This window comes from Rhinopithecus bieti, unplaced genomic scaffold, assembly GCF_001698545.2.
Source record: "Rhinopithecus bieti isolate Rb0 unplaced genomic scaffold, ASM169854v2 scaffold_2888, whole genome shotgun sequence".
NCBI classification, from domain to species: Eukaryota; Metazoa; Chordata; class Mammalia; order Primates; family Cercopithecidae; genus Rhinopithecus; species Rhinopithecus bieti.
The window spans coordinates 3,283,190-3,310,893 of record NW_016804209.1 but is presented as its reverse complement, the minus strand read 5'-3'; the positions used below and the strand labels follow the sequence as shown (position 1 = coordinate 3,310,893).

At 39.0% G+C, this 27,704-nt stretch overlaps 1 protein-coding gene across 9 annotated transcripts in view; it reads left to right on the top strand.

The window, feature by feature from the left end:
• The window catches only part of PSD3 (pleckstrin and Sec7 domain containing 3), a 720,908-nt gene that overhangs the window by 616,784 nt on the left and 76,420 nt on the right, over positions 1–27,704 (top strand). The window lies entirely within an intron of this gene.

The following is a 27,704-nucleotide window of genomic DNA, read 5'->3' as shown; positions in this document are numbered from 1 at the left end:
TTCTTTAAGACTACATCCACCATATTTTCTGTGCACCTTATGTACTGGGTTACTAGACTACTTAATTTTATCTCACAACATCATGTCAGAGTTCATATAGGTGTAAGTGACAGCAAGTCAATCCATCTTAGAAAAAGGGCACACCTGAAGATGGGTCGTCACCCGGACATACTCTGCATTTCTATCTCTGCGTGATTTTTTGTGTCAGCATTATTCTTTAGAATGAGGTCCTTTATACATGGTTATTAGCAGCGCTATAGATTGTGTGTTTAATTTTGACACCAAAGAGGATTCTTCTTCTTCCCTAACTTCTAATGTAGTCTGGTCTAGGACAGGATTCTGACTTGTATCACTGACAGGATGGAATATTATGATTGTCAGCCCCCACTTGCATGCAATGGCAAGAGGAATGAGATACTGGTCTCACAGAATAGGAGTTCTTTCTTTCCAGTGTGCACACACACCCTTCTTCATACCTTGAATAATGCATTTGCCAAACACTGCAGCTTTCCTTTTACAACCACAAATATACCATCTCTCTGTAACTTGCCTGTCCAGCTGCAGCTTCTGTCTCCAAGGCTAAGATTTGTTGATTGTGTTCATTCCCCTCAGTTGTGTATGGATGGCACTTAAATCTATAGGCTAAGCGAAAAATATGAAAATACAATTGTCCCTTAATATCTGTAGAGGATTGATTCCAGGGCCTCTCACAGGTACCAAAATCCAAGGACACTCAAGTCCCTGATGTAAAATGGCATAGTATTTGCATGTAACTGATGCGTATCCTCCCATATACTTTAAACTATCTCTAGATTACTTATAATATCTAATACTGTGTAAATAGTTGTTGTGTTGTATTCTTTGGGGAATAATGACAAGGAAGAAAGTCTGTACATATTCCATACAGACACAGTGTTGGAGGGAATATTTTCCATCCACTGTTGGTTGAATCCACAGATGCGGAACCCACAGATATGGAGGGTTGACTGTATCTGACGTACCTCACATAAAGTACTAGAGAAAAAGAAAGAATAATTTCAATTTGAGAAAAGACAAAAAGGGGAAGTATAACAACTGTCACTTATTTAGAGTGTTTATTACATGCTGCTAGTCAGAGATAGCAAAGTTAACCCATGTGAGCATCTTTTCATTGACTCATTTCCTAGCAATGGATTGACTTAATTGGTTAGTTTATTCCAAAGTCCCCAGATTCTACTGATGAAATTTTCCTTGTCCACTGTTTTCCTGGACTGAGTGGCCCAGGAAACCTCCTCTATTGGAGGATTCTCCTGGTGAAAGCTCTTCTCCCTCAGCAGCCTAGTACATATGAATGTAGATACAGAACCTGAGGATTGCTTAGCAGTTGAGACATCACAGACACCTTGTACCAGACCAGAAGTTTTCCTGCCAGTATATCTCCTTCGAAGCCTTAGTTAACTGTCTTGAGAATTTCTGGTTGGTCAAGTCAGTTGTAAGTGTCATGGGGCTTTTGTCTTTGTAGCGAGTTAGGAAGTTCTTCCTGTTTTCCAAAGGAACCTGCCTCTGCTTGGTTCTATCTCTGTTCCTGCCTCAGAACAAAAGGGAAAATGTATGGATGGGTTAAGACGTGCCCATCTCCAGGCTTCTTTCCTGTCAATTGCTTTATCACTGGAGGACTTTTAACCTCTGTTTTTCATGGGGCTATCAGGAGGAGCCTGGAAGTTTCAGCTGACTTGAATTCCTCAGGCTCTTCCTGGATATCCCCATTTCAATTTCCCATGGTTTCCAGATCACATTAATGTTAGCAGATAATTCAGCCTTACAATACAGAATGTGCATGACTTCTAATAGTTTACAGAAACTAAAATTCACCAATTTAGAGTATATAGTTTGAGTTTTGAAAAATGTATACGGTTATATAACCATCAACACAATTAAGATAAATAACATTTCCTTTACCCAAAATAGTTTAATTATACTTTTTGCAGTAATTGCTTCTCCTCTTACTCCCATCCTGTGACAATTATGACAGACAATTATCTGTCTTTGGGTCCTATACTTTTGCCCTTTCTAAAATTGCAATAAATGGAATCATAGGACTGGTTTGTGTCTGACTTCATTCACTTGGTGTTATTCTTTGCAGATTCGTGTATAGTGTTAGGTGTTGTGTGAATTAATAGTTTCTCTTTTCTTATTGCTTAATAAGTATTCCATTATTTGGATATTCCACAGTGTGTTGATTTACCAGCTGAGCATTTGGGTTGTTTCCAATTTTGAGCTATTATAAATAAATAAAACCCCTGTGGACATTCACTTATAAGTTTTTGCATGTACATATGATTTCATCTTTTTAGAAGTTACCTAGGAGTAAAAAGAGTAAGATTGCTGCACCACATGCTAAATGTATCTTTATAAGAAATTTCTAAAGTTTCTATATCATTTTGCATCCCTTAAAACTATATATGTATTATGTCTTCCTGATGATTTGACACCTTTGTCATGAAGTGACATTCCACATCCCTGGTTATATTTCTTATTTTGGAGTCTACTTTTTCTAACATTAATATAGCCACTTTAGTTTCCTTTTAGTTTTTGCATGCTATACACATTTTGTTTCTAGCTTTTTATTGTTAATTTATAATTGTGTCTCTAAAATTGCTTTCTGTTATATGGAACATTGGTGGGTCTTGCTTTTGATTCTAAATCACAATACCTGTCTTTTAATTAGAGTACTTATACCATTTACATTCATAGTAGTTATTGCTATAGTTGACTTTAAATCTGCCATCTTACTGTTGGTCTCTTATTTATTCCATCTGTTATTTTCCTTTCTTGTGTAGGATTTTTTTTGTGTGTAGTTCTGTTTTTTGTCACTATTGGCCTATTTGCTATACTTCTTTAATTATTTTAGCATTTGCTGCAAGGTTTACAGTATACATTTTTAACCTGTCACAGCTCACCTTCGAATTGTACTGCTTCATTTATAGTTTGAGACCCTTATAGCAGGTTAATTCCCCTTATCTCTTCCTAGCCTTTGTGATGTTGTCCTGTATTTTAATTCTGTGTTCTGAAACTTAAAGTAGTTCATTGTTAATATTTTTGCTCAAAAGAGAAACCTTTGTTTACTTTTACCCCCACATACCTGCTGTCAGGAATTTTTCTCGTGTTTTATTGGTGTGAAAATATCTTTATTTTCACCTTAATTTTAGGAATTTATATTTACTGGGTATAGAATTCTTTGGCAAGTTGTTTTTCCTTTCAATACTTAAAGATTATGTTTCATTTTTCCATACCCTGCAGGATTTCAGACAAAAAAAGTCTGCTATCATCCTTATCTTTGTTCCTCTGTATCCAAGATGGCTTTTTCCACTACTACGAATGCTGTCAAGGTTTTTCTATCTCTGGTTTTCATCGATTTTATTATGTGATGTCTTAGTGTGATTTTCTTTATGTTTTCCTTATTTGGTGTTTGTTGGGGTTCTCGCTTTCATAGGTTCGTATTTTTTTCAGCCATTATTTCTTAAAGTACCCACTCCTGTTATGGGATTTGGTTGCTCTATGATACTCAGTGCTATCCCAAGGGTTTACTGAAGCTTTTCCAATATTTTAACTTTTCTCCTTTCAGTACTCTATTTTGATAATTTCTATTCTTCATTTACTTCATTTTTAATTTCATAAACAGCATGTTTATCTTTGAAGTTCAACATGGGTCTATTTTATATCTTACATTTCTCTCCTTATCAGGTTGTTGTTTTTCTTCATGTCCTTGAATATATTTATTCTGTTTATAATTGCTTTTTTAAGGTTCCTCTCTTTGATTCCCTTCCTTTCTGTCATTTCTGGAACTATTGCATTATTTTTTTTTTCCTTTTTCTTTGCTTTCCTTGTGATTTTTATTTGAGTGCCAGACATTGTGAATTTTCCATCTTTCAGGTGCTACTTTTAGTTGTATTCATTTAAAAAAAAAAACACACATTGAATTTTCTCCTGGTGTGCAGGTAAGTAACTTGTAGATTAACTGAATTCTTTAGAGACGTGCCTTTACCCTTTGTTCCGGTGGATCCAGAGCAGTCTTTATTCTAGGACTTGTTTATTTCCATTAATGAGGCATTCTTATTCTTCAGCCTCTTTCCAATGCGCCATGTATTACAAAGTATGTCCACTCTGGCTTAAGAAAACATAAGGTCTTCTTATCCCTGTGTGAACTCTTGAAATTGTTCATCCCACAACTTTATTTTCCCCATGCCTTGAGTTATTTCCTTTCACTTGTGCTAAGATTGATGCTACAGCCAAGATCAGAGTATCCTCTGCAGGTCTTCAGAGCTATCTGTTTTTGTAATTCTCCCCTCTCTTTTATGCGGCTCTACAAATTCTAGCCCTCTCAACATCACTGAACTCCTTTCTTATCTCCTCAACTCAGCATGACTCGCAGGCTCTGTTTAGGTACCCTCTTCCACTATTGGAAGTGAGACGCTTTCTCTAAGCAGTAAGCCAGTCTTAGTTCATTTGTTTCTTTCTCTTCAGAATTATAATCCAGTGTTTTCTATTTTGAAATTTCTAAAAACTTTTGTTTTGTATACATACATAGACTTTTTAAAGTTATTATAGTAGGGCAGTTTCTATAGCAGTTACTGTTTCATGGGCATAAGCAGAACTAAGCTGATTTATGATCCCTTTTGTTAAAAAATGTCTTTCCAGTTGCTGCTTTAAGACGTAGTATTTACTGAACTATGAAATTAATAAGGAATTATAAGCATTCAAGTAAAAGCAAACTGTTTAGTTATATATTTGGAGATGTAGAAAAGCTTTTGTTTCTTTCCCATCTAATCCTCTCCCCCCACAACCTCATTTGTTGAATTTTCAGTCGTGTCTGGTTGAACGGGTTTATCTAAATGTTTAGCTGCTGTTCCTTCTTGGAAACCTACTAGAATGCCTCAATTGTTTCCGAATGTTTCCGCCGCCTTCTTTTGAGAGATGGTCACTATAAACAAATTAGAAAAATGTTTTATAGTAAGGACTTATATAACGTGCTATGAAACACATCACTTTTTATTTACATTACATAGAAAAAATGAAAACAACGGTGGAGCTTTCCTGGAATAGGAGCTTCAAATAATTCTGAGAATCCTACATGCTGCTTTTGGACACAAAAGTAGTACTTATTTTCTAAATACTTATTTTGATTAAGCATGTTCACTGTAGCTAGAGCTATATTACGTTTTTACATATATGCAAACATGGCCAGGTGCTCTGATGACAAATATTACAAAAAGTGTTTTGTAAGTGAAGATTTGAATCAAAGCTGTATGGAAAGGTTATTCTCTCTTAAATGCTGATAAACTTGTCTCACATGGACCATTTATTTCACTCGAGATTTGGTGTCTTTTTTTTAATTAACTTGAAATGTTCAGTTTGTCAGACTGCATCCTTGTTTTAAACCGTGGGGTTTTCTTCTTTTTTTTGCCTTTTAAAGTTATGCTCAGTTCAGAAATTCTGCCTCCAGGAGACAATTTATTGTACCTCTCTGAGAAGTATATATTTTTACCAAGACCTATTAAATCTGACATTAAGGGAAAGCTTTGAAAAGTCAAATTTGGAAAACAAAATGCATCTTCTGAGTTTTATCAGATAGAATAAAAAACAATATTCAGTATAAGCTCCTAGTTTTCTCAATCTGATGTAACATACTTGTGGAAATCAAGAAGGAAACTGGAAACAATGTAACCAAAATATAAATGATGTACACGATAATAATAGTGATAATTCAATGATTGCTAAATATTAGAGCTTTATCCTAAGCATTTAATGCATTAATGCATTTAATCTTGGTCCTACAAAGCAAATACTATTATTATCCCCATTTTATAAAGACACTGATCTTAAGCATCTTAACCAAGGATGTAGTAAAGAATAACAGTGTATCTGGTAGAACAAAAATCTGATTATACCAAACTAATAGTAGCATATTGTTAAAAGCAATTCCGATGAGAACATAGGTTTACCAAATGTTTAAATTCTGCGTTTTTTGTGTGTTTGGGACAGTCTGTCACTGTGTAGCAAGTACTTAGATAACTAGAGGTGTCAAGCTAGGGACAGTGAAGCCTGAACATTTGTTTTACTTGGCCAACACAGTGCTGTTTAAACATTAAATTGCATGGATATAAGCATTTTCTGGTTGACCATAGTTTTCACAGCTCCCTGTAGCCTTATACCAAACCTCCTCCTACATTAATTAAGGGGGAGAAGAATAGAAGGGCCATGATGACATTTTCGCAGATAATAATACATAGATAGGATGATGGGTTGGAAAAGAGAACCCGGAAGCAGCTGTCTCCAGTGCTTATAAAAATTTGATAGATGATATATAAAGTACGTCAGATAATTGGAATCAAAAATGCTTCCATAATTTACGTTGAGAAGTGTGTGTGTGTGTATGTATTCCCCACCTCAGTTCTAACACAAAAACCAGTTTCACTTAGATTAAAGATAAAAATTTGAGACACAAGGTTCTCAGATTTTTAGAAGAACATATGGGACAATAACTTCATGCCCTTGAGGTAGAAAGTGGATTCTTAAGATTTACAAAAGCAGCTGGGTACAGTGGCTCATAGCTGTAATCCCAGTACTTTGGGAATCCAAGACAGAAGGATCACTTGAGCCCAGGAATTCAAGACCAGCCTGGGCAACATAGCAAGACCTCATCTCTACATAAATATATGCATCCATGTATACATACATATTCTCAAAAACAGTAGAAGAAAATATTGATACTTAAAATTACACCAAAAGTAATGACTTTATATTAAAATTGTATTTAAAAACAAAAGACAATTCATGGATTAAGAGAAGATACTTGTAGCATATTACTAATAAAGGATTAGGATTCTTGGTAATATTTATAAAGAAATTTTAATTAGAAAAAAGACGACTTAGTAGAAAAATGGGCAAAATTGAATAGGCCATGCTCCGAAAATGAAACTCAGAAGATCCATACACATATGAAGACATTTTCAACCTTACTGATAAGGATATTCATTAAACATATAGTGAAATGTCATTTCACATGTTACCTTGACCAAAATTAAAAATACCAAATGTTGGCAAGGATTTGGAGCAATGGGCCTCTTCTACACTGCGAAAATATTAGTGGTATCATTTGTACTTTGGAAAGCAGTTGGCAGTAATAAAGTTGGAAATGTTTATTCTTATATCTCAGTTAATTAGTCATAAATGTGTATATACCTACAGAAACTCTTAGTTTTACAGAAGTCATGTTTATAGCAACATTACAATAGCTCAAAATTTAAAAACTTCAATGTCCATTAATAAGTGATTGAATGGATTTTGTATATCCATATAATTGAAAAGGAAGGAACTAGAGTTCCCCGTATAACATGGAGGAATCTCACCAGTAGTAATGTTGAATGAAAAAAAGCAGCTTGCAGAAGAATCTGCGTATAAGATAACATTTGAAAGCATGTAAACCAATACTGTTTTTAGTAAGAATGCATTCATATATTGAAATCATTAAACATAGAATGGTTGTTACTTCTGGAAAGGAGAATAACAGGCAGTCAGTGACAAGTACTCAGTGGTTTCACTATATTGATAATATATATTTTTTACATTTGGTGGTAGTACATGTATACCTACTTTATTACTCTTGATAACCTTTTGAAGTCTTACATGTTTTACATTTTTTTTCTTTCTCTTTTCTTTTCTTTTTTTTTTTTTTGAGATGGAGTCTCACTCAGTAACCCAGGCTGGAGTACAGTGGTACATGCAGTCATAGCTCACTGCAGCCTCAGACATCTGGGCTCAGGCAGTCTTCCCACCTCAGCTACCCAAGTAGCTGGGACTACAGGCATATACCACCATGCCCAGCTAATTTTTTTTTCCTTTTTCTTTCTTTCTTTCTTTTTTTTTTTTTTTTTTTGTGGAGACAGGGTCTCACTATGTTGCCCAGACTGGTCTTGAACTCTTGGCCTCAAACAGTCCTCCTGCCTTGGCTTCCCAGAATGCTGGGATTACAGGCATAAGTCACTGCTCCTGACCTATAAATAAAATTTTTAAAACTCAATAGAACATCTGATTGCATGGAAAATTTGGAAACATATAAGGATGTTTTTCTTAAAATCTGCACAGGAAAAATTACAATTAGAAAAGTCAATGAACAAAACTTAGTAGTGAGAGAAAACATTGACCAGACACAGTGACTCATGCCTGTAATCCCAGTACTTTGGAAGGCCAAGGCAGGAAGACCCTTTGAGCCCAGGAGTTTGAGACCAGCCTGGACCATATGGTTATAGCCATCTCTACAAAAAAATGTTTTGAATGAAAATTGAAAAGAAAAAATGTCTTTGTGATCGCCATCATTATACCATAATTAATAATTTAAAATCTTACCATAATAATAGAATTTTGGTTATTACTCACATTTAGACATGTGAAAGATTTAATTGTGGCACACATTAAAATATAAATACTGTGCAACTTGATCCCCTGAGAGTACAGATGATAGAAGGTGGGAGGTCAAACTGGATAGAACTAAGAGGGAACAGGGAGAGAGATCCGTTAAGCTCCTCGTACAGAGAGGAAGTTAGAAGATGCTGCCTGTACTGGGGAAAGAAGAAATCATGTCAGAATAATGTCACTTATTATTCGTCAAATAAATACCTAAGAAAGTGACAACTATGTGAGATGAAAGGTATGTTAATTAGTTTCATCGCAGTAATTATTTCACAATTCATTTATAAAAACATCAAATTGTACACTTATGTACAATTTTTATTTGTCAATAACACCTTACTAAAGCTGGAGAAAAAATTTTTCACTAAAACAATAATAATGTGATGCTCCATAAAGCTACACAGGTAATCAATACAGATACACATAAAAGCTATGTAAGTATATTGGGAAGATGGAATGGCATAGTTAAGTTTGTTAAATTCTCATCTAGCACAGCACAAAACTGAGAGTGTGTTTACAACCTATTATGACACAGTGGTAGAAGCACATTGTTTAGGGATATGATGACGCTTAACGACTGTGGGAAGTAATTTGTTTCAAAAGGATTTTTGGAAAATGGGAACAGAGGAGCTGAGAAGAAATGAATCAAAAGAGGCTAATTGTGTGGACATATCACTTTAATAATTTTAAAATATTTTAATCACATAGTTTTACAGATTCTTTAGTCATTGTACAGCCCTGGGATTAGTTCTGAATTTGAAATATTAAAATAATTCATCGCTTTTTAAGGAGGTGAGAACTATGTGTGGTTCATCTTTTCAATCTCCTTGTTAATACTGTGGATTTAAAGAGTGGTGTGGAGCACCTTGACAAGGTTGGAGAGGTTCACTCACTTTAGAGGTATTTACACATCTGCCTGTCATCAAAAATTTAGAAAATTTAGTCCCACATGTCAAATTTGAGAAAGTAGATGCTATTCTGAGTCATCCATACTGAAAATAGTTTATAATGGTAATGCAGGCAGAATTCTTTGCTATTGTGTAACATTGGGAACAGCGACACTATAATTAAGAGATAATGAAAGTGAATTTTTTTTTTTCCCAAAAGACAGTTGTCTCCTTCTGTTAGAGAAAGACTTTTTAAGTACAGGCAAAGTCAAGTAATTATTTTAAAACTAGGCTAAGGTTTTCCCTTCCCTTGGCACTTGGCTGTTCTCTGGCAGCAGGATGTGTAACGGAGCAGTTTAAGTTGTTAATACAAGGCCGAACAGCAGCACTGTGAGGGCAGCCATGCGGACGCACAGGAACACCTTGTCACGTGACACTCTAGATTTAATGGAATATTAGCTGTTTTAGATAGGAAATACCCCATTCACAATTCAAAATTTAGACTAACAGATTAAGTTCAAGGTTTTTACATTCCGTAATGATGGCTCATGTCTTTAAAATCCATGCTTTCTGGCAATAAAGTTGGCTGAAAGAGGTCCTCCCGCATCTTTCTCATCAGGAGCAATACTCTTTTTTCTGAGATGGTGTCTCACTCTGTTGCCCAGGCTGGAGTGCAGTGGCGCAGTCTCAGCTCACTGCATCTTCTGTCTCCTGGGTTCAAGCAGTTCTCCTACTGCGGCCACCAGAGTAGCGGGAACTACAGATGTGTACCACCATGCCCAGCTAATTTTTGTATTTTTAGCAGAGAGGGGGTTTTGCTATGTTGGCCAGGTGGGTCTCAAACTTCTGACCTCAGGTGAGCTGCCCATCTCAGCCTCCCAAAGTGCTGGGATTACAGGCGTGAGCCACCGCGCCCAACCGGAAGCAGTACTGTTGTCTGGAAACAATGGAATATAAACTGCCAATCTTACAGCACCAAAAAAATCTGTGTTCAGAATCTCTGAAGTATTTTTTCTGAAAGAGGAATGTACAGTTTTCTCTGTGCCTGTGATTTTAGACGTTTTCTATTTTCACGGCTGACTCGTTCTGTTTACCAGTTTGGTTTAATTAACATTTAGGAGAATGAACAAAATAATTCTTGCATCCCTGTTATGGTAATTTAATGCAGTGTGTCAAATTCTTCAATAATCTAATGAAAATTTGAAATTAAAAGTACCTTACTAGTTTCCTAAAGGAATTAATCATGGGGATAAGAATGTATATGCAAAAGATGTTATCACTAATGTTAATGGAAATATCAAACTCTTCAAAATGTGTTCTTTTTTTCTTTTGTTGAGACAAGGCCTTGCTCTGTCACCCAGGCTGTAGTGCAGTGGTGTGATCTGGGCTCACTGCAACCTCTGCCTCCCAGGCTCAAGCATTCCCCCCCACCTCAGCCTCCTGACTAGCTGGGACCATAGGAATGTGCCATCACACCCCACTCATTTTTGTATTTTTTATAGAGATAGGATTGCACCATGTTGCCCAGGCTGACCTCAAACTACTGGGCTCAAGTGATCCACCCGACTTGGCTTCCCAAAATGCTGGGATTATAGCGGTGAGCCACCATGCCTGGCCCTCCAAACTCCGTAAAATATCTTAGAGGTTTATTCTGAGCCAGTGTGAACAACCACAGCCTGGGGGAAAAAAAAAAACACAAACCCAAGAACCATTGAGTAAGTGGTCCTGAGACAGTCAGGTTACAGTTTGGTTTTATACATTTTAGGCAGACGAGTTTTAGGTAAAGACATGAATCAGTACATGAAAGGTATCCATTTTTTCCACCCCAAAAGATGGGCATCTTGAAATGGGGGCTTACAAGTCATAGGTGGGTTTTAGGGATGGTTGAGTTAATTGGTTGAGAGAGTTAAGCTATTGTCTGGAGACTTGAAGAACAGACAGGAATGCTTGACTTGAGGCTGTGGGAGCCACGGCCCTTGTAACGTAGAAGAAGCCTCATGGGTGGCAGCCCTCAGAGAAACAGACTATAAATGTCTCTTGTTAGACTTTTGAGGTGTTGGGCTCTCAGCTAATCTCTCCTACATCTGGGAAAGGCCTAGAAAGGGAAGGCCTGGCTGCATTAATGGTGATTCTCCAAAGATGTAAATTTCCCCCACAAAGCATGGCTTTGGAGGGTCATTTCAAAATACGTCAAAGAAATTTATTTTGGGGTAAAATATTTTGATTTCTTTCAGGGTCTGCTATCTGTCATGTGATGCTATACCGGAGTCAGGTTGGGAAGTAAGCTACATTATACCAGGTTCATACAAATCCATTTAATGAAATTTTATGGTTAGGGTGTGACTTCACCCTTGCCTCACATGGTCACATGGCCTTAGGTCTTTTTTTATTTTTATTTTTAGATGAAGTTTCACTCTTGTTGCCCAGGCTGGAGTGTAGTGGCGCATTCTTGGCTCACTGCAACCTGCGCCTCCCGGGTTCAAGCAATTCTCCTGCCTCAGCCTCCCAAGTAGCTGGAATTACAGGCATGCGCCACCACACCCGGCTAATTTTGTATTTTTAGTAGAGGCAGGTCAGACCATGTTGGTCAGGCTGGTCTCAAACTCCTTACCTCAGGTGATGCACCCGCCTCGGCCTCCCAAAATGCTGGGATTACAGGCGTGAGCCACCATACCCCAATGGCCTTAGGTCTTCTTTCTAATCTGGTATCTTCTTGCCACACAGTCTGTTTTGATCAGTCTTATGATCTCCATTTTAACCTTAATGCTGGTCAGTTCGGCCTGAACTTGAAAAGGAAGTGGATATGAGGAGGTACATCTGACCTCCCATCCCATCATGGCAGGAATTCAGTTTTTTAGGTTTCTTTTGGCCAAGGGGGTGTCCATTCAGTTTGTTGGAGGGCTTAGGATTTTTTGTTTCTTTACGCTACATAGACTTAAGAATTTGAGCTTTGAAAAAAGACAGGTCATTGATTTATTTTTTAAAAAACACTTTGAGCTCAAGCAGTATGCCGGTAATATTCCTGCTGAGGAGGAGTGGAGATAGAGGATATGCCTGAACAGTTGTTACTCAGCTGAGAACTGAATTACAAAAGGAAGGTCCGTGATATCTTTGGACACAAAGGTCATGGATAAGCGTATTCCACCACAGCCTGAGCGACATAGTAGGACCCCGTCTGTACAAAGTAAAAGAATAGAAAATTAGCCAAACGTGGTAGCATATGCCTCTAGACCCAGCTACTTGGAGGGCTAAGGTGGAAGGATTGCTTGAGCCCAGGAGGTTAAGTCTACAGTGAGCCATGATTGCACCACTTTACTCCATCTTACCAGAAAAGAAAAGAACATTCCATTAGAGAAAAAAAAAAAAAATGCAAAAGCCTTAAGGTGAGAGCAATCAAATGTGGCTAATTACCTGTTGTAGTGTGTAGCACACTGCCTGGTACATAGAAGGAACCCAGATGTTATTTTAGTTACAAAATAACATCATTTTAGAAACAGTTTAATAGCCAATAAAATGTTTAATAAGTAAAATATGATAAATACAGCAATACAGTTTCATCATTCGCAGTCATTTTTTTGTTGACAAAAAAAAAAAAAAAAACACTCTCTAAAATATTTGAAGAGGCTTATTCTGAGCCAGATACAAGTGACCATGGCCCATGACGTAGCCTCAGGATGGCCTGAGAACATGTGCCCAAGGTGGGTGGGTTATAACCTGTCTGTACACATTTTTGGGAGAGCAGAGTTACAGGTAAAGACATAAATCAACACATACAAGGCATACATTGGTTTAGCGTGGAAAGGCAGGACACCTGGAAGGGGGCGCTTCCAGGTCATAGATGAATTCAAAGATTTCCTGATTGTCAGTTGGTTGAAAGAGTTAAGCTTTACCTGAAGAGTTATAGTCAGCATAAATAAGTATTTGAGTTAAGTTGAGGGGGTGGTGGGATGGAAGCTAAGGTTCTTGTTATATAGATGAAGTCTCTAAATGATAGATTTCAGAGAGAATAAATGTCAAATGTCTCTTATTGGACCTTAAAAGATGTCAGACTCTCCAGAAAAGATTTGGCAAGGGAGGGAGATTCTCTATCAAATGCAGATTCCCCCACTAGAGACAACTTTGCAGAACCATTTCAAAATATGTCAAAGAAAATGCATTTTGGGGTGAAATACTTTGATTTCCCTTAGGACCTGCTATCTATCATGTGATGCTATATTAGAGTCAGGCTGAAATCGGTATCTTATTGCTACTAAGAGTCTGTTTTGTCCGTCTCAGGATCCCAATTTTAATGTTAGTGCTGGTCAGTTGTGCCTAAACTCCAAAGGGAGGAGGGCATAATGAGGCATGTCCAACACCTCCTTTCTGTCATGTCCTAAACTGGTTTTTGAAGTTCCTTTGAAATCCCCTTCACCAAGAATGGGGTTCATTCAGGCAGTTTGGGGCTTAGAATTTTATTATGGGCTTACAACATATGATACATAAGTAGAATAAGTTTTTTGTTTGTTTGTTTTTGAGACAGAGTTTCGTTCTTGTCACCCAGGCTGGAGTGCAATGATGTGATCTCAGCTCACTGCAAACTCTGCCTGCCAGGTTCAGGTGATTCACCTTCCTCAGCCTCCCGAGTAGCTGGGATTATAGGCATCCGCCATCACGACCAGCTAATTTTGGAATTTTTAGTAGAGATAGGGTTTCACCATGTTGGCCAGGTTGGTTTCGAATCCCTGACCTCAGGTGATTCACCCACCTCAGCCTCCCAAAGTGCTGGGATTACAGGTGTGAGTGACCATTCCCAGCCAGTAGAAAAGTTTAAAATTAACAAGTATAATATCTCAGTTTGTTTTGCATCTGTGTACATAGTAAAATCATTTAGAAGGGTATATACTGTAGGGGCCATCCAGAAAAAATCTTGCCCATCGCCCTCTGAAGGTTCACTGAAAAATCAACTCACCAAAGGCAGATTAATTGGAGAAAAAGTATACAAATTTATTAACATGCACACAAGGGATAATCATAGATTGATTACATGACCCTCAATGGAGTAGAGAAGCTTTTACCTTATAATTGAAGTTACAGAAAGAGTGGGGGCTTGGATCAAAACAGGTTATGAAAAGAGAGGAAGATGAGCCTGGCTAGCAAAGGTGTTCCTGTTATGTAAATGAAACCTCACAAGTAGGTGGTAAAACCTAGGCATGATGAGAGAGAGAGAATAGATGGCGAATGTTTCTTTCAGACCCTTAAAGATGTCAGACCCTCAGTTAGTCTTTCCTAGACAAGGGAAGGCCTCAGAGAATGCCTGGCTGCCATCAAGACAGATTCTCTCTACAGATGCAAATCTCCCCCACAAAAGATAGCTTTGCAGAGCTACTTCTGTTTGCGGGGCTTCTGAAGGGCCCTGTCAAAATAGATCAAAGATATGTATTGCAGGATCGTGTATTTTGGTTTTCTTCAGTGGAGAGCACTTGAACGCACTGGAATCTGATAAATGCAAGAAACGTGGTCTGACTTGGGAAAAGCTAAAAGGCCATGGTGGGGTGGCATCACCTCAGGTGCAGTCTGTGGCAGAAGACTGTTTTCTGGCTCCTGCGCGTGAGTGGTAAGCCAGAGCCCTCACCCTGTAATGAGAGCCAGGAACACGTATCGGTAGGAAGAGCTTGAAGTCACTTTTGGAGCTCCTAGGTTGGGGAGAAGCAAGTCAGGCGGTTGTCATATTCCTTGGAGAACAGATTCTGTCTGGAGGCTGCTCATCAGCCACTCTGAATTATTTTTATTGACCTTCAGCTGCTTTTGCCCGGGGGCATTTTAAAGGTGCCAGTGGGCCTTGGGCTGTTTTACAATTACAATAGCTGATTTGAATTGCTAGTTGTAGAAATGCGTGCTCAGCAGGGTCTTCGCTCTGTCGTTTCCTGGTTTCTATGGTGCTTCTGAAGTTGAGGAAACCTGATTTGGTGTCACTTGACAAGCCTGCTTGTCTGATTCAGCACTTACCTTCCCTTCTCAGATAGACTGCAATGATTTAACCTTACATTTATTTTAACACCCTGCTCTTAAAAGATTTATAAAGAGGTCTACAAATTGCTCTAGATATTATGAAAAAAAATCATAGTATGCTTGATTTTCTTGATCAGTGTTCACACTTTTCACATAAACGAAGTTATTAAATGTTGTATATAAAGTTTCAGTGCCGCGAAAGAAATAGTACTCGAATATAAAATTTTCTTTTTAATTCTCAAGTTACTTCTGTATAGAAGGGTGCACCCTTTACAGATGGAACAATGGTGAGCACACAGTTGGACAAGGGAGGGAAAGGGATTCTTATCCCTGACTCACGTGCCCCCCCTCCATGTCGTTCCCCTATTGGCTAGGGTTAGACCGCACAGACTCAACTAATTCCGATTGGCTAATTTAAAGAGAATGACGGGTTGAGTGCTTTGGTGGGAGTCAGGGCAGAGCAGGTAGCGGGTAATTGGAATGAGTTAGGGTGGAGCAGGTGATTAGAATGAGTCAGGATGGACTAGGTAATGGAAAAAGGTTGCTGTACGAGGAAGTTAAGTTTAAAAGTAGAAGGCAAAGAATTGAACATACTGACATATTCTTTGAAAAGAAATCTAGAACTCATATCTAACATTGAATTTCAGGAACTTTTTGTTATACCTAACTTTTTGAAGTGATTATTAAAAACAGCAAGTTCTCCAGCATATTCCTTCAGTCAGATACACTTCATAAGAATTATGAGGCCTGTGCGGTGGTTCACACTTGTAATCTCAACACTTTGGGAGGCTGAGGCAGGAGGATTGCTTGAGCCCAGCAGTTTGAGACCAGCCTGGGCAACATTACAAGACCCTGTGTCTATGAAAACCAAAAAAAAAAAAAAAAAAATTGACAGGCATGATGGTGCACGTAGTCCCAGCTTCTCGGGAAGCTGAGGTGGGAGGATTGCTTGAGCCTGGCAGTTGGAGGCTGCAATGAGCTGTGATCGTGCCATGCATTCCAGCCTGGGTGACAGAGCAAGATCCTGTCTAAGAAGAAAAAATATATATATATATGAAATGTCATTTGTTTGCCAGAAGCTTGAAGTCACTTGTCACAAATGTTCATTCTTCAATTAACCCATGAAAACCCACAGTAACTTATTAAGCCTTATTTGTTCCTTTTGAGCTTGGGTGTTTACTGATAGCTTATTCCCATATTCAATGTCTTATTAGAATAATTGACCAAAATTTTATTCTACCTCCCCTTTTCTCTTTAAGCAACTTGAGTTTTACCTAAATGATGAAGCACTTAAAAAAATATATTGCTGGTAATATTTGTTGAATCATGCCATCTACATACCTGTTTAGGACATCTGATTTCTTTTTTTGTTTGTTTGTTTGGTTGGGGAGGAGAAGGGGTTAATCTGCTCTGTGGATGCAGCAACAAACCAAACAAAGTACTTGCCTTCAAGGTTTCATTCTAATGTTGGGGAAGTTTAATAAAACTATGTGATAATTCATACAAGTGTTAAATGACCCAAAGAAAAATAAAGTCAAGTTTAGGGAATACTGAAGGAAGTGTGCAGGTCCTATGTTGCAGAGAGTGATTAGAGGAAACCCCTGGATGTGGCACGTCAACCAAGAGGGGGCGACAAACCAGACCGCAGTGCTGTGAGACAAGACATTGGGCTCTTAGGAATTACGATTCAGGAGAGACAGATTTGGCTGTAAGCCACATTGTGTTCCAAACCAAGTGAGGGTTTTTCAGAGGAAGCTAAGGGTGATTACACACGTCGTTTTGAAGGAAATATCATGGGTGAAGGCGGCCGGCTTAGCACAAGTCCATAGTTCATTTATGGTTGCTGTTTAGGAGTTGCAGCGCTGGCGAAATTCAGCTGTTTTTCAGGATATCGTGGTTGTGGTGGTGAGGTGCCCTTCAAAGATTCAAGGCAAGGTACCAGATTATTCTGCTAGGTTGCCAGTGGTGCAGGCAGTCCTGAGAATGGATTCTGCTTTAGAGCACTGAACTATAGTGATGCCATTTTATATGTTTGACAGATAACATTTGAGCAGAGACCTAACTGAAGTGAAGGGGGCCAAGTCATGGTATCTGGGAGAAGAACATTCTAGCCATAGAGAATGTGAGATATCATTCATTAAGATCCAAAAAATAATTCTGTGACTGTAGTGTTGCAGGAAAAAAAAAAAAAAAAATGGGATTCTTGTCACATGACCAGGAAAGATTAGGCTCACAGACACACAGAAGGGTGAGGAGCGGAATTTATTGGGCAAAAAGGAAAAAGGAAATAAACATCAGCAAAGTGAGATAGAGTCCTGCTAACAGGCTCTCCATCTCACGGATTAAATCCCACCGTCCACACAGAAACAAGAGAGACCAGGCTCCTCCCCACCGTAAACAGTGCAAACTTCCCAAGGCCCCACCCCCTCCTCCCAATGTGAAGACGGGTGTTACTCAGAAAGAATCATTTGGGGAAAAGGGTGGGCTTCATCCGGACTGGCAGTCCAGTTTTTTATCCCTCATGCTGTTTTAGGCTTGAAGGCAGGATTTCGTCAGGGGTTGGGGGCGGGGGGGTCCTTGGCTGCCTCCTGTCTCTATCACTGGTGTTTATATTTTTCCTGAAACAAAATGATGTAGTGAGAGTCATTTTGGGATTTATTGCTTCCCACACACGTTTCCGATAACCCTTAGGTAATGATGCTTGCTCTTGTTGTGTTCTGACCTCTTTTCCAACCTCAGCCCAAGCCATGTAAATTCTTCCTGTAATTCTAGTAGTGGCTGCCAGTGAAACCATCTCCTAGCCAAGTGGGGAAAGATACTTGTTTTTGAGTTAGATTTGACTGACTCTGTGGCTCATCATTTCGGTAGAAAATTCTCCAACAGCTTTTGTGTCTTCTCCTCTTATCTACTTTTATTGTTTGCATTCATGTTTGATATCTCCAATGTCAATACAGGGTTTGGGACAAAATGGAAACAGTAAATATACTGATATTGATAAATATGTCACACTTAGCTCTCTTCCCAGTTAAGGGTGGTATGTGCTAAGTGTGCTAAGTAGTCCCTTTCTGTCAAAAATGCATCAGTCGGCCGTGTGTGATGGCTTATGTCTGTAATCCCAGCACTTTGGGAGGCTGAGGCAGGCGGGTCACGAGGTCAGGAGATCAAGACCGTCCTGGCCAACATGGTGAAACCCTGTCTCTCCTAAAATACAAAAACATTAACCAGGCATGGTGGCAGGTGCCTGTACTCCCAGCTACCGGGGAGGCTGAGGCAGGGGAATGGCTTGAACCTAGGAGGTGAAGGTTGCAGAGAGCTGAGATCGTGCCGCTACATTCCAGTCTGGCAACAGAGCAAGACTCCATCTCAAAAGGAAAAAAAAAAAAAAGAATGCATCAGTAACGTTAAAGGCGTGTTCTCAAACATTGACTAACCAAAAAAAAAAATTCCAAATACTTGAATGAAATGTCAACCTGAAGTAATTGAAAGCATCAGAATCCAGTTTTGAAGAGTTTATTCAAGCAAGAATCTGGGAAACATGAACTCCAGAGAAATGAGGCCAGTGCTCTAAAGTAAAAAGTTAAGGTCTTCCTTATGTATGGGCAGAAAACAAGGAAATTTAGTAGGATTATAACTTTTTTTATGTAAGGCTTCTTCATGAGTTGTAATAATTTAGTTATTTTTCTTTTCTCTATAGCTTTTCTTCTTTACAGCTTGTTATCATTTCTTTCCCAATTTAAAAGAGTTCATTTAACATTCCGCCTTAGATAATGTGATAGTCATCAAGTCTGTGTGTGAGAAAGGTAAGAGGGAAATTAATCTGTAATGAAGATGAACAGTTAAGCGAGAAGGGGTCTTCCCTGGTGCCTTTTAGTCATTTGCAACTTTTTACAAAACAGTATAGATAAGGGGAAAAGACTAATCTGTAATCAGACAAACAATCAGAGAAACAAAGCTTACAGCTTCCTAGGTTACAGCTGCCTGTTAACATGATCCAGGTCCCATAATAATCACATTCCCTTAAGGCTCTAATATTTTAAAGTTCCAGCAACTTAGATTTGAGAAAAAATGTCTTTCTTTGTGTTTTGGCATGAAAATTTGATGCATTTTCTTTAGTTTTAGCATGAAAATTTGATGAAGACAAATCTTTTTCTTTAGCAGACAGTATCTTTAATTAAAAAAAAAATCCAAAGGACTTGCATATATTAACTCATATAAGTCTCAGAAAACCTGTGTTTTTTACAGGATGAAAGTAAAGCATAGGACTGGCTAAGTGACTTGCCGAAGGTCACTCAGGTGAAGCCAGTATCTCAAACCAGGTTCTCTGGTTCTAAAATGTTTCCTCTTAAAAAATAAAAAATCATCTGTTGACTGTTGTTCTCAGGTTGTCTTGCTAAAGAATGATGGTAATTTGTAATGTTAATGAGACTTCCAAAATTAGGATCCACATTTTGATTCCATGTCTTGCTGCTAACATACTGTACAAAAGGTGAAGGTTAAAAGAAAAACCTATGTTTTTTGTTTCTGTTTTTAAAATCTTACATTAAAGTACCCTCATTTAAAGTGTTCTCTAACCTCTAGGCCTATTCATGAGCAGAATAATGACTTCCTCCTCATTTTAACTCCTGGAGTCCCCACTATGATTGTCTTAGGTTAGTGCCATGCTACCATTTAGTTTATACAGTTTATCATGTTAAATTAACTTTCATTGTTAATGTTACTTCCTGTGTATGTAAATTCTTTAGGGGTTGGGTCTGTGTCCTAATAATCTTATGTGCCTGGATTAACTCAACAACATTATAAAGTAATTATGGCACCTTATATAGATTTTTAACCAGAGATGTTTAGATAACTGGTCCAAAAGCAGAGAAATAGTCGGCATCATGGTGTGAAGAAAATCTAAGTGCCTAGCTCCCAGTTTGTGATACTTTCTGCCATTTCAGAACATTTTAGTGTAAAAGTCTTGAGACCTCTTATAGGAATAGAGCCGTATCCAGAATGAATATCACCCTACTGGGGGACACTTTGGATAGAATATTCTTAAAATTCTCTTTGTTTTCATTTTCTATTCTCTATCAAAATACACATTGGTTCCTATTGTATAAAAAAGGAAATAATTTTCTGGAAAAAAAAATAGGTGTAGATTCTGTTAAAAGCTTCAGCCCAATTAAATTTAAAGGAGTTTAATTGGGCAATGAATGATTCATCAATCAGGCAGCCCCCAGAACCACAGCAGATTCAGAGAGACTCCAAGGATGCCTCGTGGTCAGAACAAATTTATAGACAAAAAAAAGGGAAGTGACCTACAGAAATTAGAAGTGAGGTACAGAAACAACTCGGTTGGTTACGGTTCAGCACGTGCCTTATTTGAATACAGTTTAAACGCTCAGCACTGTATGAGTGGTTGAAGTACGGCCGCTGGGATTGGCCAAGACTCAGGTGTTGTTACAGATGCATACTCCTAAGTTAGGTTTTCAGTCTTGTCTATCTATTAAGTTTGGTTGCAGTTCATCCACAAGGACTCAAATATAGAAGTACAGAGTCCTTCTTAGGCCATGTTTAGTTTGCTTTAACAGGCCCTATAAGGCTGCCCTAGTTTTTTTCCTTTATAAAATAGAGTTGACAAAGCATCCTTTTATAAAAGAGAAAGACTATAAGGATTAAGTGATTTTTTGTAATGTGTAAATTGCCTTAAGTGTTTCAGAGATAAGTGATTAGGAATATATAGTAGTAATAGTACTGTTTTAGTTCCTACCACTCTGCTATAAACCAAGGATAATTAATACTATCTCTTGCTGAATACTGTGTGACTCATAGCCGAATGGCGAATTTTCGTGTGCTCGGCTTGGACTTGATTGCTTCAAGCCGTAATCTAAAAGTGCCTGAGCTGCTCTATTAATTAAGATTTAATAGAATGTCTTGTGATGCCTGAGGATATTTTGTAAAAGAAAGTTAGAGGTTAATATACAGGATTACCCTTAACTTCACTTAGTCATCTGTGAGTCTGTCATCTATGAACTGATTTAAATTCTTTGCACATCAATTGCGAAAGCGGACTCCTCCCTGCGTGAGTTGTATCTTCAACTGTGTCATTGACTGGAACTTCAGAACTCCCTTCTTACCAGGGTAGCCTGTTTCCTCATGCTTTAGGATAAATACTTTAAGGATTTTTGTTTTAAAGATTTAAGTTGTTTAGTTCTATCACTGGGAAAATAGAACAGTCTTAAAATGCCTTGTGCTTTTACAGCTAGTATAGATGATGTCTCATTTATATTAGTACAGAACTTCTGCTGAGTATACCTTTGTTTTCAAGTTCATCAAAGTGCTGGATTTATTTTGGAATGCCATCATTGGGATTGCTTTATATTATGAATATCTCTCCATTAACCTAAGGAAATTCAAGGTATTTTGCATTAGAACTACCTCAACCCCACATACGTGTTTCTTGGCCTGGCAGGATTTGTGTTGTCGGCCTTCCTGCCAAGACATTTCATGAGGCCCTGAAAAAGAATTTACTTCTTGTTAGTGTGTATATGGCTACCTCTCTCTCTCTCCTCTGAGGGGAATAAAATGGTGTTTCTGTCATTTTACGTGGCACAATGGGAGAATATTTTCAAGACAGCAGACAGGAAATAAAGATTAGTGTGTTAAATGAAAAAAATAGGCACTGTGCATACTACGTTTTTCTGTGTGTATTATGACTCTGATATTACATATGAGGAAAAGGAAAAAAATAGATGATTAGGGAACCTAGAAAGATGAGTGGTCAAAAACAGGACAAGATTTTGATGCAGGAACAAATACTCTGCCATTTGAATGAAATAGAAAATTGGAACAGTAAAATATTAAACACAATCCATTTCCAGTTCAGTTGAGACGAAAAGTTGGAGAGTGTAGCCTGCAAATATAAACTTCTGCATGAAGCTTATACCTTTTGGTGGATTAAAAAAAAAAACTTTTCTGACATAAATCCATCGTTACTCTTTACTGAAAATTTTATTGTTTAGAAATATTTTATACCTTCCTCTTTATGAAGGGGGGGTGGCACTGCCCTTTCATTCCCCGCTCAGCATTTCACGATTTTACAAGTATCCGTGGTAATAATTGAAGCCAAAATATTATTCACTGTACTTTATATTTCCAAATATGTTTCTTAAATTGGTAATAAACAGAAAATAATAACTGGTTTGTGATATTGAACATTCAGTGATGGCTCCGGTGTCACCCATCTTTGGAGGAACTGCCAATATTTTGTTACAGAAATGTGGTCCTCATGTGTATGTGAGTGTGACTCAGAATAACAATCACAGCAGCTTGTTGGTCTTATTCATTTTTTATTTTCACCCATCGTGGTCAGGAAGCAGCCCCTAAGCCAGAGCTGATACTCAGAGACTGTGTACTGCTACAGACCGTTTACTGTGGATGTTCCTTCAATCTGACTGGAACAGTGCTTTTCCCAATAGCTCAAGGTCGCTCCTAAATCAACTCAAATGATTTATTTTTTATTGAGACGGGATCTCACTTTGTCACCCAGGATGGAATCCAGTGGCACGATCATGGCTCATAGCAACCTCAACCTCCTGGACTGCAACAGTCCTCCTACTTCAGCCTCCCAAGTAGCTGGGAATAGAGGCAGGCCCCAGCATGCCTGGTGATACAGTTTGGTTGTGTCCCCACTCAAATCTCATCCTGAATTGTAGTTCCCACCTGGTGGGAGGTAATTGAATTGTGGGGGCCATTACCCCCATACTGTTCTCGTGATAGTGAGTTCTCCTGAGGTCTGATGGCTTTATAGGGGGCTTTTCACCTTTTTGCTCAGCACTTCTCCTTGCTGCTGCCATGTGAAGGACATATTTGTTTCCCCTTCTGCCATGATTGTACATTTCCTGAGGCATCACCAGCCATGCTGAACTGTGAGTCAATTCAACCTCTTCCCTTTATAAATGACCCAGTTGTAGGTATGTCTTTATTAGCAATGTGAGAATGTACTGATACACCTGGCTCTTTTTTTTTTTTTTTTTTTTTTTTTTTTCTTGGGTAGCAACGGAGTCTTATTACGGGACTGGGATTACAGGCATGAGCCACCATGCCCAGCCTCAGCTCTTAAATAATTTTAATATCACTCCTCTATCCCAGATTTATCCAAGACATTGCCTCCCAATTCTGGTTTAGCTTGCCTTTCCCTGTATGGCAACCAGAGTGAAAGTGCCCAGTGCTATGGGGAAACAAGAGGTGCCAGTTCGTAGAACGTGGGAGGAAGGTGGTCATAGATTCCACATCTGTGAGATGGAGGTTATAACCTTGGATCCCTCCTAGACTTATGGGCCTTTGTTTATACAGGTCAAATATTGGAACATTACTTAAAACAGTATGTGTTCAGCAATCATTTGCCATGCTATTACTACTACTGTAATTATTATTAATATTAGATAATTTTTCTGCAGAAATGTCGAGCTGGGAGTACCTGAGAGGGCAGGCACAGAGACTGTGCCTCTGTTCTGAGATCTGTAGTCATGAGCAGGGATGCCTTTGAAGGTCCTATAGTTGAGTGAGATTAGATAAAGTACCTGGTTATATTTCCCTCTCATCTCATCATCTCCCTTCCTGCCTTCAGCACCCACCTAACAGGAGTAGCAGACCGACCACTGCAAAGAATTGTCACCTGGATATTTTCTACTTAATGTATCCTTAGAACATGTTTCCTTAATTATCCTGTACAGTAGCTTTGAAATCCTTAGATGGGTGGCTTCCTTGGGAGCATACTCTACCTTTCAGAATTGAAAATATAGTTAATAATGGGGACGTAAAGAGACAATACCTACCTGAAAAGATTGTTTGGAACACATAGAATGTATATGTGTAATGCTAGCCCAACACCCAGAGTGCTGCAGTGTAGGTGCTCAGTTAATGTTAATGCCTTTCCCCTTTCCTTCCATTTTATCTTAATTTATTGTATGCCTCTATTCATGTTCTGGCCTTTTTCTCTTATCTCACCTATTGTAATAATTTCCTTTCTGATACTCCTTGTTCCAGTTTCTCTCCTTGTTCTCACCCCACAATACCTCCTGCATCCTGCTCCAAATGAATTCTTCCTAGATAACAAAGTTTGTGAATAAATTATTCCCTTTTTATAAAATGAAGGAAAGAAAAATGCAATAGAGAATCTATTTTTTGCAATGCAATGACCTACAGATTCTGAAACTCTCCCATAATAAAACATCTAAAACGATAGATGAAATATTTTTAAATAACTTTTATCTGAATGGATAAGCCTGTAACAATGAAAGGGAAATCCTGTTAGGCCAGGAATAAAGCATGAGTACAAATGTGGGGAGGTGGCTAACCCTGGGAATGCTAAGCCTTTAGGGCATTTTTGGATCTAGGTGGCCTGCCAGTACCGGAAATAAAATTACACAGCATTTAGCACAGAAGTACAGAGAGATGGAGAATATGAAAGAGTGGATAAGTCACAAGTGGAATGAAGTGAGAAGTTAGAATAGAGTGTTAAGTTACAATCATGAAGACGATAGAGGAGAGACAGTATTCAAAGATATGTCTACGGGTTTTTCAGAATAATATACAGGAAGCTTAAAGAACACCAGTCTGTATAAATTAAAAGAAACCCATGCTTAGACATAACACTTATACTCAGGGTAGAAATCTGTATTAGTCTGTTCACACATTGATCTAAAGAAATACCTGAGACTGGGTAATTTGTAAAGTAGTTTAACTGGCTCACAGATCCACAGGCTGTACAGGAAGCATGATGCTGGCATCTGCTCAGCTTCTGGGAAGGCCTCAGGAAACTTACAATTATGGTAGAAGGTAAAGGCGGAGCACCACTTCACATGGCCAGAGGAGCAAGAAAAGGGGGGTGCTCCACACTTTTAAACAACCAGATCTCATGAGTACTCATTCACTATCATGAGAACAGCACCAAGCGGGTGATGCTCAACCATTGTTGAGTCACGATCCAATTACCTCCCAATACTGGAAATGACACTTTAACATGAGATTTGGGTGGGGACATAGACCTAAACTGTATCATTCCACCCCAGGCCCCTCCCAAATGTCATGTCCTTCTCACATTGCAAAATACAATCATGCCTTCCCAACAGTACCCAAAGTGTTATTCCACCATTAAGTCAGAAATCCGAAGTCCGAAGTATCATCTGAGACAAGGCTAGTTCCTTCCACCTACGAACCTGTAAAATGAAAAACAAGTTAACTACTCCCAAGACACAATGGGGATACAGACATTGGGAAGATATTTGCCTTCCAAAAGGGATATATGGGCCTAAAGAAAGGGGCTACAGGCCCCACACAAGTCTGAAACCCAGAAGGCTAGTCATTAAATTTTAAAGCTCCAAAAAATTGTCCTTGGGCTCCATGTCTGACATCCAGGGCACACTGGTATGAGGGGTAGGCGCCCACAACCTTGGGCAGCTCTGCCTCTGTGGCTTTGCAGGGTTCAGCCCCTGCAGCTGCTTTCACGGGATGGCATTGAGTGCCTGCAGCTTTTCCAGACATATGGTGCAAGCTGTCAGTAGCTCTACCATTCTGGGGTCTGGAGGATGGTGGCCCTTTTCTCACAGCTCCACTAGGTAGCACCCCAGTGGGGACTCTGTGAGGGCTTTAACCCTACATTTGCCCCCCACACTGCCCTAGTAGAAAGTTCTCTATCAGGGCTCCAGCACTACAGCAGTCTTCTGCCTGTACATCCACACTTTTCATATATCCTGTGAAATCTAGGCGGAGACTCCCAGGCCTCAGTTCTTGCCTACTCTGTGTAGACACAGGCTCAAAGCCATGTGGAAGCCACTAAAGTTTATGACCTACATGTTCTGTAGCAGCAGCCCAAGCTGTACCCAGGCCACTTTGAGCCGTGGCTGAACCTGGAGAGGCTGGGATGCAAGGAGCAGTGTCCCAAGGCTTCACAGGGCAGCAATGTCCTGGCTCTGGCCCATGAAACCATTCTTCCCTTCTAGGCCTCAAGAGGGGTGCTGTGAAGGTCTCTGAAATACCTTCAAGGCCATGTCCCCATTGTCTTGGCTGTTATCACTTTGACCCTTTTTAATTTGTGCAAATTTATGCAAATTTCTGCAACCTGCTTGAATTCCTCTTCTGAAAATAGGCTTTTCTTTTCTACCACATGGCCAGGCTCCAAATTTTCCAAACATTTATGCTCTGCTTCTCTTTTAAATATAGGTTACAGTTTTAGGTCATTTCTTTGCTCACAGATATGAGCATAGGGTGTTAGGAACAGCCAGGCCACATCTTGAGCACTTTTCCTACTTAGAAATTTCTTCTGCCGGGTACCCTAAATCATCACTCTCAAGTTCAAAGTTACACAGATCCTGAGGGCAAGGGCACAATGCAAGCCATGTTCTTTGGTAAGTCATGACAAAAGTGACTTGTACTCCAGTTCCCAATAAGTTCCTCATTTCCATCTGAGTCCTTGTTAGCCTTGCCTTTGCTGTCCATATTTACTGCCAGCATTTTGGTCATAACCATTCATCTGGTCTCTAGGAAGTTCCAGACTTTCACTCATCTTCCTGTATTCTTCTGAGCCCTCCACACTCTTCCAACCTCTGATTGTTATCCAGTTGCAAAGTTGTTTTCATATTTTCAGGTATATTTATAAGCAATGCCTCACTTCACAGTACCAATTTTCTGTAATAGTCCATTTTCAAACTGCTTTATAAAGAAAACCTGAGACTGGGTAATTTATAAGAAGAGGTTTAATTGGCTCATGGGCCTGCAGGCTGTACAGGAAGCATGATGTTGGCATCTGTTCAGCTTCTGGGAAGGCCTCAGGAAACTTACAGTCATGGCTGAAAGTGGAGGGGGAACAGCACTTTCAAATGGCCAGAGAAGGAGCAAGCAAAGTGGGGGAGGTGCTACACACTTTTAAACAACCAGATCTCATGAGCACTCACTCACTCACTGTCACGAGAAGGGGATGGTGCTAAACCATTCATGAGAAACCACCCCCATGGTCCAATTATCTCCCACCAGGCTGCACCTCCAACACTGGGGATTACAGTTGAACGTGAGATTTGGGTGGGCACACAGATCTAAACACTAGCAATACTGCAACAGTGGTGTTAGCCAAAAGATAGTGAAATAATATCTTCATAAGAAAAAGCAATTATCAACTTAGAATTTTAATGAAATAAGGACATTTATTATGCAAGCAAAAATAGAAGAAGATTGACCACCAGAAGGCCCTCCTCACTAAAGGAACTTCTAAGGGTAGACTTCAAGAAGTAATTGAAAACGGCCTCCAGAAAACAATCTGAGGTACAGAAAGAAGTGATCAGTAAAGATAAAAGTAAACGTCAAACCGACAGTAGCATGTTATAGAAAAACAATGATGTGTGG